Source organism: Lissotriton helveticus, chromosome 11 (assembly GCF_964261635.1).
Source record: "Lissotriton helveticus chromosome 11, aLisHel1.1, whole genome shotgun sequence".
Lineage (NCBI taxonomy): Eukaryota > Metazoa > Chordata > Amphibia > Caudata > Salamandridae > Lissotriton > Lissotriton helveticus.
In genome coordinates, this window is record NC_136072.1 from 1,113,995,175 (window position 1) to 1,114,007,392 (window position 12,218).

A 12,218-nucleotide genomic window follows, 5' to 3' on the forward strand; every position below is an offset into this window, starting at 1 on the left:
CAGTGTGAGTATCATTGCATCACAACTCTTACACTCAGTAGCATCGGTATCATTACATCACAGCCCTCACACTCAGTATGAGTATCATTGCATCGCAACCCTTACACTTGGTAGCATCAATATAATTGCATCACAACCCTCACACTCTGTGGCGTCAGTATCATTGCATCACAACCATCAAACTCAGTAGCATCAGTATCATTACATCACAACCCTCACAATCGATAGGAGTAGCATTGCATCACAACCATCACACTCAGTAGCCTCAGTATCATTGCATCACAACCCTCACTCGGCAGCGTCAATATGATTGCATCCCAACCCTCACACTCAGTAGCCTCAGTATCATTGCATCCCAATCCTCACCCTCTGTAGTATCAGTATCATTGCATGACAACCCTCACACTCAGTAGCCTCAGTATCATTGCATCCCAACCCTCACCCTCTGTAGTGTCAGTATCATTGCTTGACAACCCTCACACTCAGTAGCCTCAGTATCATTGCATCCCAACCCTCACCCTCTGTAGTGTCAGTATCATTGCATGACAACCCTCACCCTCAGTAGCGTCAGTATCATTGCATCCCAACCCTCACCCTCTGTGGTATCAGTATCATTGCATCCCAACCCTCACACTCAGTAGCCTCAGTATCATTGCATCCCAACCCTAACCCTCTGTAGTGTCAGTATCATTGCTTGACAACCCTCACAATCAGTAGCCTCAGTATCATTGCATCCCACCCCTCACCCTCTGTAGTGACAGTATCATTGCATGACAACCCTCACCCTCAGTAGCGTCAGTATCATTGCATCCCAACCCTCACCCTCTGTGGTATCAGTATCATTGCATCCCAACCCTCACACTCAGTAGCCTCAGTATCATTGCATCCCAATCCTCACCCTCTGTAGTGTCAGTATCATTGCATGACAACCCTCACACTCAGTTGCCTCAGTATCATTGCATCCCAACCCTCACCCTCTGTAGTGTCAGTATCATTGCATGACAACCCTCACCCTCAGTAGCGTCAGTATCATTGCATCCCAACCCTCACCCTCAGTAGCCTCAGTATCATTGTATCCCAACCTTCATCCTCTGTAGTGTATCATTGCTTGACAACCCTCACAATCAGTAGCCTCAGTATCATTGCATCACAACCCTCACACTCAGTAGCCTCAGTATCATTGTATCACGACCCCCACCGTCTGTAGTGTCAGTATCATTGCTTGACAACCCTCACACTCAGTAGCCTCAGTATCATTGCATCACAACCCTCACACTCAGTAGCCTCAGTATCATTGCATCACAACCCTCACACTCAGTAGCCTCAGTATCATTGCATCCCAACCCTCACCTTCTGTAGTGTCAGTATCATTCATTGCTTGACAGCCCTCACAGTCAGTAGCCTCAGTATCATTGCATCACTACCCTCACACTCAGTAGCCTCAGTATCATTGCATCCCAACCCTCACACTCAGTAGCCTCAGTATCATTGCATCCCAACCCTCACCCTCTTTAGTGTCAGTATCATTCATTGCTTGACAGCCCTCACAGTCAGTAGCCTCAGTATCATTGCATCACAACCCTCACACTCAGTAGCCTCAGTATCATTGCATCCCAACCCTCACACTCAGTAGCCTCAGTATCATTGCATCCCAACCCTCACCCTCTGTAGTGTCAATATCATTGCTTGACCACCCTCACACGTAGTAGCCTCAGTATCATTGCATGACAACCTTCACCCTAAGAAATGCCAGTGTTATTGCATCACAACCCTCACACTCAGTAGCCTCAGTATCACTGCATCCCAACCCTCACACTCAATAGCATGAGTATCATTGCATCAAAACCCTCACACTCAGCACTGTCAGTATCATTGCATCACAAGCCTCACACACAGCAGTGTATCATTGCATCACAAGCCTCACACTCTGCAGTGTGAGCATCATTGCATCACAACTCTCACACTGAGCAGCGTCATTATCAGTGCATCATAACCCTCACACTCGGTATGAGTATCATTACATCAAAACCCTCACACTCAGCAGTGTATCATTGCATTACAACCCTCACACTCTGTAGAGTCAGTATCATTGCATTCTAAACCTCCCACTCAGTAGCGTGAGTATCATTGTATCACAATCCTCACACTCGGCAGCGTCATGTCAATACATTGAAAAACCTCACTCGGTATGAGTATCATTGCATCACAACCCTCACACTCAGTAGCATCAGTATCATTGCATGATAACCCTGACCCCTAGTAGCATGAGTATCATTGCATCACAACCCTTACACTCAGTGGCATCAGTATCTTTGCATCACAACCCTCCCCTCACTAGCATCAGTGCCATTGCATCACAACCATTGCCCTCAGTAGTGTCAGTGCCATTGCATCACAACCCTCGCACTCAGTAACATCAGTGTCACTGCATCGCAACCCTCACACTCAATAGTGTCAGTATCATTGCATCACAATCATCGCACTCAGTAGCATTTTTGTTATTGCATCGCAACTCTCCCACTCAGTGGCGTTAATATCATTGCATCACAACCCTCTCATTGAGTATTGAATATCATTGCATCACGACCCTCGCACTCAATAACCTCACTATCATTCCATCACGACCCTCGCCCTCAATAACCTCACTATCATTCCATCATAACTCTCTCACTCAGTAATATGGCTATTATTGCATCACAACCCTCACACTCAGTATCGTCAGTTTTAATGCCTTTAAAACCACACACTCAATGGCGTAAGTATCATTGCATCAAAACCCTACCATTCAGTGATGTGAGAATCATTGCCTCCCAACCCTCACACTCAGTGGCGTGAGTATCATTGAATACCAACCCTCACACTCAGTAGTGAATCATTGCGTCCCAACCCTCACACTCTGTATTGTGAGTATCATTGCCTTACAACCCTCACACTCACCCCTGTCAGTATCATAGCATCACAACCTTACACTCAGCAGTATCAGTATCATTGCATCACTACCCTCACACTCGGAATGAGTATCATTGCCTCACGGCCCTCACACTTGGTAGTGTATCATTGCATCACAACCCTCACATTCGGTAGCATCAGTATCATTGCATCACAACCCTCACATTCAGTATGAGTATCATTGCATCAAAACCTCACACTCAGCAGCGTCAGTATCATTGCATCAAAACCGACATACTCTGTGATATGAGTATCATTGCTTCACAACTCCTGCACTCAGTAGCGTCAGTACCATTGCATCACAACCCTCGAACTCAGTAGCGTGAGTATCATTGCATAGCAACCCTCACACTCAGTAGCATCAGTGTCATTACATCACAACCCTTGCACTCAGTAGTGTCAGTGTAATTGCATTGCAACCCTCGCACTCAGTAGCATCAGTATCATTGCATTGCAACCCTCACACTTAGTAGTGTCAGTATCATTGCATTGCAACCCTCGCATTCAGTAATATGAGTACCATTGCATCGCAACACTCACACTTAGTATCATCAGTATCATTGCATCACAACCCTTGCACTCAGTAGGTTCAGTATCATTGCGTCCCAACTCTTGTACTCAGTGGTGTGAGTATCATTGCATTCGAATCCTCACACTTACTAGCATGAGTATCCATGCAAACCCAACCCTCACACTGGAGAAGTGTGGCTCACTGGTTAGAGGAGGCAGACCTGGAAGCAGAGGTCAGCCCGGGACCAGGGTTCAATTCCCGGCTCTGCGGGGTCTTGAGTCCCAAAATGTCCATGGACTCGACAATTCTCGCTCTGGTGCCTACTCGATTCACGGGTTCACACTCTGCGACTCTGGGCAATAGCTTGCTTAATCTCCACAACGGCCCCTCGCGGCGGGATGCCTGGCTTTCACCTTGCGGATACCCTGCCGGGGTTATCTCACAGGGGAATACCAGGACGGGTTCCCTAAGCAAGCGCTTAGAAACCGCTTGGTGATTTGCGCTATATAAATTCCTGTACATTTACATTTACACTCAGTAGCGTTAGTATTATTGCATCACAATGCTTACACTCAGCAGCGTCAGTATCATAGCATCACGACCCTCACACTCAGCAGCTTTAGCATAATTGCATCACAAGTCCCACAGTCAGCAGAGTGAGTATCATTGCATCACAACCACCACACTTGGCAGCATCAGTATCACTGCATCACAACCCGCACACTCGGTATGCTTATCATTGCATCATAATACTCACCCTCTGCAGTGTGAGTATCATTGCATCACAACTCTTACACTCAGTAGCATCGGTATCATTACATCACAGCCCTCACACTCAGTATGAGTATCATTGCATCGCAACCCTTACACTTGGTAGCATCAATATAATTGCATCACAACCCTCACACTCTGTGGCGTCAGTATCATTGCATCACAACCATCAAACTCAGTAGCATCAGTATCATTACATCACAACCCTCACAATCGATAGGAGTAGCATTGCATCACAACCATCACACTCAGTAGCCTCAGTATCATTGCATCACAACCCTCACTCGGCAGCGTCAATATGATTGCATCCCAACCCTCACACTCAGTAGCCTCAGTATCATTGCATCCCAACCCTCACCCTCTTTAATGTCAGTATCATTCATTGCTTGACAGCCCTCACAGTCAGTAGCCTCAGTATCATTGCATCACAACCCTCACACTCAGTAGCCTCAGTATCATTGCATCCCAACCCTCACACTCAGTAGCCTCAGTATCATTGCATCCCAACCCTCACCCTCTGTAGTGTCAATATCATTGCTTGACCACCCTCACACGTAGTAGCCTCAGTATCATTGCATGACAACCTTTACCCTAAGAAATGCCAGTGTTATTGCATCACAACCCTCACACTCAGTAGCCTCAGTATCACTGCATCCCAACCCTCACACTCAATAGCATGAGTATCATTGCATCAAAACCCTCACACTCAGCACTGTCAGTATCATTGCATCACAAGCCTCACACACAGCAGTGTATCATTGCATCACAAGCCTCACACTCTGCAGTGTGAGCATCATTGCATCACAACTCTCACACTGAGCAGCGTCATTATCAGTGCATCATAACCCTCACACTCGGTATGAGTATCATTACATCAAAACCCTCACACTCAGCAGTGTATCATTGCATTACAACCCTCACACTCTGTAGAGTCAGTATCATTGCATTCTAAACCTCCCACTCAGTAGCGTGAGTATCATTGTATCACAATCCTCACACTCGGCAGCGTCATGTCAATACATTGAAAAACCTCACTCGGTATGAGTATCATTGCATCACAACCCTCACACTCAGTAGCATCAGTATCATTGCATGATAACCCTGACCCCTAGTAGCATGAGTATCATTGCATCACAACCCTTACACTCAGTGGCATCAGTATCTTTGCATCACAACCCTCCCCCTCACTAGCATCAGTGCCATTGCGTCACAACCATTGCCCTCAGTAGTGTCAGTGTCATTGCATCACAACCCTCGCACTCAGTAACATCAGTGTCACTGCATCGCAACCCTCACACTCAATAGTGTCAGTATCATTGCATCACAATCATCGCACTCAGTAGCATTTTTGTTATTGCATCGCAACTCTCCCATTCAGTGGCGTTAATATCATTGCATCACAACCCTCTCATTGAGTATTGAATATCATTGCATCACGACCCTCGCACTCAATAACCTCACTATCATTCCATCACGACCCTCGCCCTCAATAACCTCACTATCATTCCATCATAACTCTCTCACTCAGTAATATGGCTATTATTGCATCACAACCCTCACACTCAGTATCGTCAGTTTTAATGCCTTTAAAACCACACACTCAATGGCGTAAGTATCATTGCATCAAAACCCTACCATTCAGTGATGTGAGAATCATTGCCTCCCAACCCTCACACTCAGTGGCGTGAGTATCATTGAATACCAACCCTCACACTCAGTAGTGAATCATTGCGTCCCAACCCTCACACTCTGTATTGTGAGTATCATTGCCTTACAACCCTCACACTCACCCCTGTCAGTATCATAGCATCACAACCTTACACTCAGCAGTATCAGTATCATTGCATCACTACCCTCACACTCGGAATGAGTATCATTGCCTCACGGCCCTCACACTTGGTAGTGTATCATTGCATCACAACCCTCACATTCGGTAGCATCAGTATCATTGCATCACAACCCTCACATTCAGTATGAGTATCATTGCATCAAAACCTCACACTCAGCAGCGTCAGTATCATTGCATCAAAACCGACATACTCTGTGATATGAGTATCATTGCTTCACAACTCCTGCACTCAGTAGCGTCAGTACCATTGCATCACAACCCTCGAACTCAGTAGCGTGAGTATCATTGCATAGCAACCCTCACACTCAGTAGCATCAGTGTCATTACATCACAACCCTTGCACTCAGTAGTGTCAGTGTAATTGCATTGCAACCCTCGCACTCAGTAGCATCAGTATCATTGCATTGCAACCCTCACACTTAGTAGTGTCAGTATCATTGCATTGCAACCCTCGCATTCAGTAATATGAGTACCATTGCATCGCAACACTCACACTTAGTATCATCAGTATCATTGCATCACAACCCTTGCACTCAGTAGGTTCAGTATCATTGCGTCCCAACTCTTGTACTCAGTGGTGTGAGTATCATTGCATTCGAATCCTCACACTTACTAGCATGAGTATCCATGCAAACCCAACCCTCACACTCAGTAGCGTTAGTATTATTGCATCACAATGCTTACACTCAGCAGCGTCAGTATCATAGCATCACGACCCTCACACTCAGCAGCTTTAGCATAATTGCATCACAAGTCCCACAGTCAGCAGAGTGAGTATCATTGCATCACAACCACCACACTTGGCAGCATCAGTATCACTGCATTACAACCCGCACACTCGGTATGCTTATCATTGCATCATAATACTCACCCTCTGCAGTGTGAGTATCATTGCATCACAACTCTTACACTCAGTAGCATCGGTATCATTACATCACAGCCCTCACACTCAGTATGAGTATCATTGCATCGCAACCCTTACACTTGGTAGCATCAATATAATTGCATCACAACCCTCACACTCTGTGGCGTCAGTATCATTGCATCACAACCATCAAACTCAGTAGCATCAGTATCATTACATCACAACCCTCACAATCGATAGGAGTAGCATTGCATCACAACCATCACACTCAGTAGCCTCAGTATCATTGCATCACAACCCTCACTCGGCAGCGTCAATATGATTGCATCCCAACCCTCACACTCAGTAGCCTCAGTATCATTGCATCCCAACCCTCACCCTCTTTAATGTCAGTATCATTCATTGCTTGACAGCCCTCACAGTCAGTAGCCTCAGTATCATTGCATCACAACCCTCACACTCAGTAGCCTCAGTATCATTGCATCCCAACCCTCACACTCAGTAGCCTCAGTATCATTGCATCCCAACACTCACCCTCTGTAGTGTCAATATCATTGCTTGACCACCCTCACACATAGTAGCCTCAGTATCATTGCATGACAACCTTCACCCTAAGAAATGCCAGTGTTATTGCATCACAACCCTCACACTCAGTAGCCTCAGTATCACTGCATCCCAACCCTCACACTCAATAGCATGAGTATCATTGCATCAAAACCCTCACACTCAGCACTGTCAGTATCATTGCATCACAAGCCTCACACACAGCAGTGTATCATTGCATCACAAGCCTCACACTCTGCAGTGTGAGCATCATTGCATCACAACTCTCACACTGAGCAGCGTCATTATCAGTGCATCATAACCCTCACACTCGGTATGAGTATCATTACATCAAAACCCTCACACTCAGCAGTGTATCATTGCATTACAACCCTCACACTCTGTAGAGTCAGTATCATTGCATTCTAAACCTCCCACTCAGTAGCGTGAGTATCATTGTATCACAATCCTCACACTCGGCAGCGTCATGTCAATACATTGAAAAACCTCACTCGGTATGAGTATCATTGCATCACAACCCTCACACTCAGTAGCATCAGTATCATTGCATGATAACCCTGACCCCTAGTAGCATGAGTATCATTGCATCACAACCCTTACACTCAGTAGCATCAGTATCTTTGCATCACAACCCTCCCCCTCACTAGCATCAGTGCCATTGCGTCACAACCATTGCCCTCAGTAGTGTCAGTGCCATTGCATCACAACCCTCGCACTCAGTAACATCAGTGTCACTGCATCGCAACCCTCACACTCAATAGTGTCAGTATCATTGCATCACAATCATCGCACTCAGTAGCATTTTTGTTATTGCATCGCAACTCTCCCACTCAGTGGCGTTAATATCATTGCATCACAACCCTCTCATTGAGTATTGAATATCATTGCATCACGACCCTCGCACTCAATAACCTCACTATCATTCCATCATGACCCTCGCCCTCAATAACCTCACTATCATTCCATCATAACTCTCTCACTCAGTAATATGGCTATTATTGCATCACAACCCTCACACTCAGTATCGTCAGTTTTAATGCCTTTAAAACCACACACTCAATGGCGTAAGTATCATTGCATCAAAACCCTACCATTCAGTGATGTGAGAATCATTGCCTCCCAACCCTCACACTCAGTGGCGTGAGTATCATTGAATACCAACCCTCACACTCAGTAGTGAATCATTGCGTCCCAACCCTCACACTCTGTATTGTGAGTATCATTGCCTTACAACCCTCACACTCACCCCTGTCAGTATCATAGCATCACAACCTTACACTCAGCAGTATCAGTATCATTGCATCACTACCCTCACACTCGGAATGAGTATCATTGCCTCACGGCCCTCACACTTGGTAGTGTATCATTGCATCACAACCCTCACATTCGGTAGCATCAGTATCATTGCATCACAACCCTCACATTCAGTATGAGTATCATTGCATCAAAACCTCACACTCAGCAGCGTCAGTATCATTGCATCAAAACCGACATACTCTGTGATATGAGTATCATTGCTTCACAACTCCTGCACTCAGTAGCGTCAGTACCATTGCATCACAACCCTCGAACTCAGTAGCGTGAGTATCATTGCATAGCAACCCTCACACTCAGTAGCATCAGTGTCATTACATCACAACCCTTGCACTCAGTAGTGTCAGTGTAATTGCATTGCAACCCTCGCACTCAGTAGCATCAGTATCATTGCATTGCAACCCTCACACTTAGTAGTGTCAGTATCATTGCATTGCAACCCTCGCATTCAGTAATATGAGTACCATTGCATCGCAACACTCACACTTAGTATCATCAGTATCATTGCATCACAACCCTTGCACTCAGTAGGTTCAGTATCATTGCGTCCCAACTCTTGTACTCAGTGGTGTGAGTATCATTGCATTCGAATCCTCACACTTACTAGCATGAGTATCCATGCAAACCCAACCCTCACACTCAGTAGCGTTAGTATTATTGCATCACAATGCTTACACTCAGCAGCGTCAGTATCATAGCATCACGACCCTCACACTCAGCAGCTTTAGCATAATTGCATCACAAGTCCCACAGTCAGCAGAGTGAGTATCATTGCATCACAACCACCACACTTGGCAGCATCAGTATCACTGCATCACAACCCGCACACTCGGTATGCTTATCATTGCATCATAATACTCACCCTCTGCAGCGTGAGTATCATTGCATCACAACTCTTACACTCAGTAGCATCGGTATCATTACATCACAGCCCTCACACTCAGTATGAGTATCATTGCATCGCAACCCTTACACTTGGTAGCATCAATATAATTGCATCACAACCCTCACACTCTGTGGCGTCAGTATCATTGCATCACAACCATCAAACTCAGTAGCATCAGTATCATTACATCACAACCCTCACAATCGATAGGAGTAGCATTGCATCACAACCATCACACTCAGTAGCCTCAGTATCATTGCATCACAACCCTCACTCGGCAGCGTCAATATGATTGCATCCCAACCCTCACACTCAGTAGCCTCAGTATCATTGCATCCCAACCCTCACCCTCTTTAGTGTCAGTATCATTCATTGCTTGACAGCCCTCACAGTCAGTAGCCTCAGTATCATTGCATCACAACCCTCACACTCAGTAGCCTCAGTATCATTGCATCCCAACCCTCACACTCAGTAGCCTCAGTATCATTGCATCCCAACCCTCACCCTCTGTAGTGTCAATATCATTGCTTGACCACCCTCACACGTAGTAGCCTCAGTATCATTGCATGACAACCTTCACCCTAAGAAATGCCAGTGTTATTGCATCACAACCCTCACACTCAGTAGCCTCAGTATCACTGCATCCCAACCCTCACACTCAATAGCATGAGTATCATTGCATCAAAACCCTCACACTCAGCACTGTCAGTATCATTGCATCACAAGCCTCACACACAGCAGTGTATCATTGCATCACAAGCCTCACACTCTGCAGTGTGAGCATCATTGCATCACAACTCTCACACTGAGCAGCGTCATTATCAGTGCATCATAACCCTCACAGTCAGTAGCCTCAGTATCATTGCATCACAACCCTCACCCTCTGTAGTGTCAGTGTCATTGCTTGACAACCCTCACACTCAGTAGCCTCAGTATCATTGCATCCCAACCCTCACCCTCTGTAGTGTCAGTATCATTGCATGACAACCCTCACCCTCAGTAGCGTCAGTATCATTGCATCCCAACCCTCACCCTCTGTGGTATCAGTATCATTGCATCCCAACCCTCACACTCAGTAGCCTCAGTATCATTGCATCCCAACCCTAACCCTCTGTAGTGTCAGTATCATTGCTTGACAACCCTCACAATCAGTAGCCTCAGTATCATTGCATCCCACCCCTCACCCTCTGTAGTGACAGTATCATTGCATGACAACCCTCACCCTCAGTAGCGTCAGTATCATTGCATCCCAACCCTCACCCTCTGTGGTATCAGTATCATTGCATCCCAACCCTCACACTCAGTAGCCTCAGTATCATTGCATCCCAATCCTCACCCTCTGTAGTGTCAGTATCATTGCATGACAACCCTCACACTCAGTTGCCTCAGTATCATTGCATCCCAACCCTCACCCTCTGTAGTGTCAGTATCATTGCATGACAACCCTCACCCTCAGTAGCGTCAGTATCATTGCATCCCAACCCTCACCCTCTGTGGTATCAGTATCATTGCATCCCAACCCTAACCCTCTGTAGTGTCAGTATCATTGCTTGACAACCCTCACAATCAGTAGCCTCAGTATCATTGCATCCCACCCCTCACCCTCTGTAGTGACAGTATCATTGCATGACAACCCTCACCCTCAGTAGCGTCAGTATCATTGCATCCCAACCCTCACCCTCTGTGGTATCAGTATCATTGCATCCCAACCCTCACACTCAGTAGCCTCAGTATCATTGCATCCCAATCCTCACCGTCTGTAGTGTCAGTATCATTGCATGACAACCCTCACACTCAGTTGCCTCAGTATCATTGCATCACAACCCTCACACTCAGTAGCCTCAGTATCATTGCATCACAACCCTCACACTCAGTTGCCTCAGTATCATTGCGTCACAGGACTGTAAATCCCGGAGTTACCCTGCTGGCATAGATCCCTCATCGGTTGTCAAAGAACAGAACTACCACATTATCCTCCAGCAGTCAAGTAGAGAGTTAACACAAAAGAAGCAAACATCTCTTTTTTATTTGTGTCCCATAGTTTATGAAAACCACATTGCTCATCTGTTTAAACTTCCCAGCTGTTGTGTTTGCCCTGAGGGAAACCACATCCAAGAGCGGGCACATACAGAGGTTCAGAGAGGGAGACTTGGAAGTTGAAAGCTGGGTACCTCCTGTCCCACAGGAGCGTCTCTACAGGATCCATGGCCTCCCTCTGCTGGCTATGTTGCCTCTAGATACAGGATAGGGAGTGTGAGGGGAAGGGAGGACGAGCATACAGCATGGAGCGAGAGATGAGGTGGGTCAATCAACTGTGCAGTCCAGTGCTAATTCAATCTCTTTCCCTCCCCCTCATCTTTCTCTTTGATGTACATTACATCTCCAAAGCCCTCCTTTCATCGCATTTTTTATCCAGGAATCTATTTTCGCTCCTTGCTTTTTCAACTTTTCCCTTTTTACACTTCCCTTAGCCTCCCCTGCTATGTCACCTCATGCCCTTTCTACTCTC